Raw genomic sequence first — 7,079 nt, 5'->3', positions numbered from 1 at the left:
TCAGATCAATAGGTTCGAGTAAGCATATAATTTGATGCTTGTGCGCGATTCGTTTGAGATTTTGTGATTGAAACTGTTGAGTTGTACCGTGACAAGTGTTGTACCAGCATATGTGTGTATGAGTTGTATTGCTGTTGTAACTGCAGGGCCGGGTCATTAGGTAGCTAGCTAACCTCCCGGCGCCTTATCTCCACTTCCCTGCATGTAGGGAACGCCAACGTCTTGGCTGTTGTATATGTATCGAACCCCTCTCTGTAATACAAGTGCACACAATTCCTCCATTCTTCTTGGTATCAGAGCTTCAGGTTCTTCTCTCCATGGCCACCCACCCTCAGTCTCCTCCGCTGCCAGTTGACACCGGCGCCACCGACGACGGCCCCTCGGCCGAAGAGCTCGCCGCCGCTGCAGCCACTACTGATGCGCGCCCTCGCGCCTCTCTCACCCCTGACTCATCTTCCTCCTCTGGCGGTCTGCCCCTTGCACCTATCCCACCCAACCCCACTCCCACCACCGATCCCTCTTTCTGTGCCTGGCGTTGCCGCACCCACCGGTGGTCTCCCTGCTAGCATCACGCATATTGTCGACTTCAAGCTGGCCCTCGATGGATCCAACTTCGCTCGGTGGAGGAACTACATCAACCTGATCCTTGCTCGGCACCATGCCGAGGCGCACGTGCAGGGCGGCGCCGCCGCCCGCCTCTCCGACCCGCTCTGGCGGGATGACGACAACACGATCGTCCTATGGTTCTACTCCACCGTCGCCGCCGATCTCCTCGACATCGTCGCGCCCGCCGGCTCCACCGCCTTCACGATCTGGAAACGCCTCCATGAGTACTTCCTCGAGAACGAGGCCGAGCTCGCCATGCATCTCGGCCAAGAATTCCGCTCGGCCGTGCGCGGCGACCGCTCCATTAGCGAGTACTGCCGCCATCTCCAAGGTATCGCCGCTGCCCTTGCTGACGTCCGGGAGCCGGTCACGGACCGTACTCTCACTCTACAGATGTTGGACGGCCTCGGCAAAAAGTTTGAGCTCCAGGCCGCCATTCTTCAGTCCACCGTGCCGCTGCCGACCTTCGCCCAGGCACGCTCTCGCCTTGTCCTCGCCGAACTCGCCCTCGACAAGCGGGCACGCACGGAAGGGGCGCAGGTCCTCGCCGTCCATGACGAGCGCGGCGGTGGCGGTCGCGGTGACCGCGCTGATCGCGGCGGCGGCGGCGGCGGCGCTCCTCCCGCTGCAGGCGGACGGGGAGGCCAACTCGGCGGTGGCAACCGCCCTGGCGGGCGCGGTGGTGGACGCGGGCGCGGCCGCGGCCGTGGTCGCGGTGACGCTCCTGGAGGCGGCGGACGTGGCTCCCAGCAGCCATGGCTGGGGTACTTTGCCCCCATGGGGCTGCCCTTCCCACCCCCGCGTGCTCCCTGGGTGCCTCCAAACTCGGCCGGAGTACTCGGCCCTCGGCCCGGCGCGGCTCACCACGCCTATCCAGTGCTACTTCCGCCTGCTCCACTCCCGTCCGCACCACCTGCTCACTACACCGCCTCGCCGTACTCCTGGGATGCCGCAGCCATGTACCAGGCTGCTCCGAGCCATGGTGCTGCGTTCCCTCCCCAAGCCGACTGGATAATGGACACGGGCGCTTCTTCCCACGTCACTGGGGACCCAGGTACATTGATTGAGTCTCATCCCTTGTTAGCACATGATTCTCGTCATATTGTTGTCGGTAATGGGGCTCGTCTTCCTGTCGTCGCCATTGGTAACACACGTCTCCCTCCCCGCCCATTCTATCTCACCCATATTTTGTTATCTCCTAACATCGTGCAAAACCTTATCTCCGTTCGTAAGTTTACACGTGACAACTTATGTTCTGTTGAGTTTGACCCCCTCGGTTTTTCCGTGAAGGATCTTCGAACCAAGGCGGTCCTTCTAAGGTGCAATAGTTCCGGCGACCTCTACCGCTTCACCGGCGACCATGGCAGCACCCTCCCGGTGGCTTTCACTATTTCGTCTTCGGATCTTTGGCATAAAAGGCTCGGGCACCCCGGCGTTTCGTCCTTAGCTTATTTTCCCTTTGATGTTCCCACTACATGTAATAAAAATTCTGCATCGCCTCTCTGTACCGCTTGCCAATTAGGCAAACACACTCGTCTCCCTTTTTCCGCCTCCACTTCTTATACCACTGCACCATTTCAATTATTGCATTGTGATTTGTGGACTTCTCCGATCATTAGTTTCTCGGGCTATAAGTACTACCTTGTGGTTTTGGATGACTACACGCATTACTCTTGGACCTTCCCACTGCGCGCCAAATCTGATACATGTGCCACGCTTTCTCGTTTTCTTTCTTTCATTCTCACTCAATTTCATGTGATGGTCAAATGTGTGCAGTGTGACAATGGTGGAGAGTTCCTCACCACCGCGCTTCGTGCCTTCTTCTCCTCCAACGGCGTCTCTTTTCGTCTCACCTGTCCGCATACCTCACCGCAAAATGGTAAAGCCGAACGCCACATCCGTACCACCAATGATGTCGTCCGCACTCTCTTATTTCAAGCACAGCTCCCCCCTGCATTTTGGGTCGAAGCCCTCCATACAGCCACTAGTCTTCTCAACATTCGCCCGTCGCGTGCTATCCACCACTTTACCCCTCACTTTCTTCTTTACGGCATACACCCCACCTATGATCACTTGCGCACTTTTGGGTGTCTTTGTTACCCCAACCTCTCTGCCACAGCCCCCCACAAGCTCTCGCCGCGTTCTACACGTTGTGTGTTCCTTGGTTATCCCCGTGAGCAAAAAGGATACCGCTGCTTTGATCTCTCCTCGCGCAAAGTCATCACGTCCCGGCATGTTATTTTTGATGAAAGTGTGTTTCCTTATGCTTCTGTTGCAGACTTATCCACGGGCGCAGAAGATCCCGGGCGCCCTGACCCCGCCGCGCCCCACCAAACACCCATCACCCACGCACCCCCGCCCTCCACACACCTGCATGCCGCTCCCGCACCCACGCCAATCGGCTCGCCAGCCCAACCACCTGCCGGGCCCCACGCCCATGCAGTTCCGCCTTCCCGCTCCCGTAGCGCCCCCGACGCCCATGCATGCCGGGTCTCACGCCCATGCACGACCACTCCACCTTCCCGCCCCGACGCTGCTGCCTGCACGCCCGCTCCGCCAACCCCCAGCACGCCTGCCCGCACGCCTGCTGCCTGCCCGCCCGCTCCTTCGGGCTTCCCGACTCCTGCCACCATCACGCCGCTGCTCCTCCCGGCTCCACGTTACCACCTCGTGCCGTTCCCATCCCTCCACGCACCAACCCACACCAGATGCAGACACGCGGTAAAAAGGGTTTTACCATGCCCAAGCGCCACTTTGATCTTTCTGTCACCACACTTCCCTCGCCGCTTCCCTCCTCGTACCGTGCCGCTCTCAAAGACCCCCATTGGCATGACGCAATGTTAGACGAGTTTAATGCGCTAATTCGGAATGACACTTGGTCTTTGGTGCCTTGTCCTGCAGGTGTCAACGTGGTGACCGGCAAATGGATCTTTCGGCACAAGCTTCATCCCGATGGCTCGCTGGCTCGGTACAAGGCGCGGTGGGTGGTCCGTGGCTTCACACAGCAGGCTGGCGTCGACTATGGGGAGACCTTCAGCCCCGTTGTCAAACCCACCACGATTCGCGTCGTCCTCAGTCTTGCTACGGCGCACAGTTGGCCGATCCGCCAAATGGACGTCAAAAATGCATTTCTCCATGGTGATCTTGCCGAGACCATCTATTGTCAACAACCCTCTGGCTTCGTCGACTCTGCTCGCCCCACGCATGTTTGCCGCCTGAACAAGTCCTTGTATGGCCTCAAGCAGGCTCCCCGGACTTGGTTCCTCCGCTTTACGAGCTTCCTCCGCACACTCGGGTTCGTCTCCTCCAAGTGCGACACCTCGTTGTTCATTCTTCGCCGAGGAACGACCATGGCATACCTCCTTTTATATGTCGATGACATCATCCTCACTGCCAGCACCACTACCCTCCTCGCATCGCTCGTCTCGTCGCTCTCTCGTGAGTTCTCCATGAGTGATCTCGGGGACATCCACCACTTTCTCGGCATCAATGTGCATCGCAACACCGCTGGTCTTTTCTTATCTCAGGAGCAATATGCACTTGAGGTCTTGGATCGGGCTAACATGCTCAATTGCCATCCCGTCACCACACCCATTGACACTGGCTCCAAGCTCTCCAGTATGGGTAGCAAACCCTTCTCCGATCCCTCGAAATACCGCAGCATCGCCGGAGCCCTTCAGTACCTTACCCTCACACGACCGGATCTCACCTACGCCGTCCAGCAGATTTGCTTGTTCATGCATGCTCCGCTTGATTCACACTTCCGGTTGATCAAACGGGTCTTGCGCTATCTTCGCGGCACCACTCACTACGGTCTCCAGTTCTACCGCTCCTCTTCGCAGGACCTCATATCGTATAGCGATGCTGATTGGGCCGGGTGTCCCGACACTCGCAAGTCTACTTCCGGTTTTTGCGTGTTCCTCGGCAGCAACCTCATCTCTTGGTCGTCCAAGCGACAACCGACCGTATCTCGCTCTAGTGCGGAGGCAGCGTATCGTGCCGTCGCCAACTGTGTTGCCGAGTCTTGCTGGCTACGACAACTCCTCTCTGAGCTCCATCGCCCCCCACGACGAGCTACGGTGGTGTATTGCGACAATGTCAGCGCGATGTACCTCTCATCTAACCCGGTGCAGCATCAGCGGACGAAGCATGTCGAAATTGATCTTCATTTTGTTCGCGATCGCGTGGCCCTCGGTGAAGCCCAGGTTCTCCATGTTCCGACTTCCTCTCAGTTCGCGGATATCTTCACCAAGGGGTTGTCGTCATCGGTGTTTTGTGATTTTCGAGCCAGTCTGAACGTCTTGCCTGGCGACGTTCGGACTGCGGGGGGGTGTTGAGTTGTACCGTGACAAGTGTTGTACCAGCATATGTGTGTATGAGTTGTATTGCTGTTGTAACTGCAGGGCCGGGTCATTAGGTAGCTAGCTAACCTCCCGGCGCCTTATCTCCACTTCCCTGCATGTAGGGAACGCCAACGTCTTGGCTGTTGTATATGTATCGAACCCCTCTCTGTAATACAAGTGCACACAATTCCTCCATTCTTCTGAAACTCATGTCCGTATTTACTATGCTAAATTTTAACTGCCTGGTCAAGGATCATCTACAGTGAAATAACAGCAAACTATAAGTACTGGCAAAGTAATTCATCCAAACAAAGCTGGTAGGCAAAAGCGAGTGAAATTGGGCGTAGAAGTAGACATGACTCGCAAAGATATAGAATGTTGTCAACTTTGAAGAAAACAATATGGTTTGGGCCTCGACCTCGGATAAATTTGGTTCCTTACATGACCCAATATGGTTTGATCCATGACATGACAATGGTTTCATGCACGTGACAATCTACTAAAAAAGAATCTTATTTAGCAATAAAAATCTAAATACATGCAGTAAATGTAAAAAAAATTGGAAACAGGATAAGTTAGAAATTACGAAGTTATATTGCAACTCTGGAATTTATATAAAAAATAAGTTTAGGAGCTGTCATAGATAATCACCATGTTTGTTCATAAATCATTTGTGATTTTCCAAAGAAATACTCCCTCTATCTCAAAATATAAGGCCTTTTTTTACTTATATTTTCCCCTAAATACTTCTGTTTATGATATTTCCCCCTAAATACTTCTGTTTTCAGGGAATGTTTATGATCTTATTCCCTAAATATTTCTTTTTAAAAAATTATATTTTTGGTTTTATAAAATATGATATTATACTGTAGCTCTAGATTTTTTTAATATAAACTTCTGTTTTTAGGGAATGTTTATGATCTTATTCCCTATATACTTCTTTTAAAAATTATATTTGCGGTTTTATAAAATATGATATTATACTGTAGCTCTAGATTTTTTTTAATATAAACTTCTGTTTTTAGGGAATGTTTATGATCTTATTTCCTAAATACTTCTTTTAAAAATTATATTTGCGGTTTTATAAAATATGAAATTATATTGCAACTCTAGATTTTTCAAAATAAAACACAAGTTCTTAAATTATTTGTGTTTTCCTAAAAATAATAATATGCAGCACTAGTATGGCAAGTTGTGTGATGTTTACGCTGAAAACTTGTCTTCCTATTTCTTAGTTTTTTTTTTTGCATTGCGGACATCCCATTCTTACTGAAATTTATATAATAATTCATGTTCCATTTAAATTATTTCTAGTGATTCATGATTTTAGATTTTTTACAACATTTTAATAATCAACTACTATTTTTTAAATAAAACCACTAGATTTTAAAATAGGATTCCTATATATAATTTTACTTGTTTGTGTTATCTAGATCGTCACATGTGTGGAACCATTGCAGCGAGCATCTATCAAATAGGTTTGAGCCGGCCGATGAATATGTTTTCTGGTTTCAAAAGTTTTCTTTAGAGATAGTATTCAATAGTTGCAAGGTGAACTTGCTTGGTATTGAAAGTTGAGGAATCAAAATCGAGTGAGCGCAAATATGTTATTTGTAAAGTAACAGCTTGAAGGTGTTGTTCGGTGTTCTTTAGACATGTGACAAGATAATGCATTTGTGTGAGATCTTTGCTACATGTGATTGTTGTTGTTGTTGTTGTTGTTGTTGTTGTTGTTGTTGTTATGTGTGCGTTTGCGTGTGCGTGTGCGTGTGCGTGTGCGTGTGCGTGTGTGTGTGTGTGAGAGAGAGAGAGAGAGAGGGAGGGGAGATGAGAGGGAGAGAATAAATTATGGCCGATTGCTAGTTTATTTTTAAAACACTGTACAATCGCAGATACTCACATACATTACATTATACTGCACCGCCGAGTTGATCTCATCGCCAAGGACTGATCTATGGCTCTGGATGCTAGAAATGTAATGAGAGACGAGTTTGTACACCCATGGTTTAAGTATCTCCGTGGTCCTAAAAAAAGACTGATCTATGGCTACCATGGGTGCCAATACAAAAAAACAAAACAATTTAGACTATAAACTTAGTACTGTTTTTCTAACATCTTAATGGTATTCTT

This window comes from Triticum dicoccoides, chromosome 2B (assembly GCF_002162155.2).
Source record: "Triticum dicoccoides isolate Atlit2015 ecotype Zavitan chromosome 2B, WEW_v2.0, whole genome shotgun sequence".
NCBI lineage: Eukaryota > Viridiplantae > Streptophyta > Magnoliopsida > Poales > Poaceae > Triticum > Triticum dicoccoides.
Note: the sequence above shows the minus strand (reverse complement) of the source record.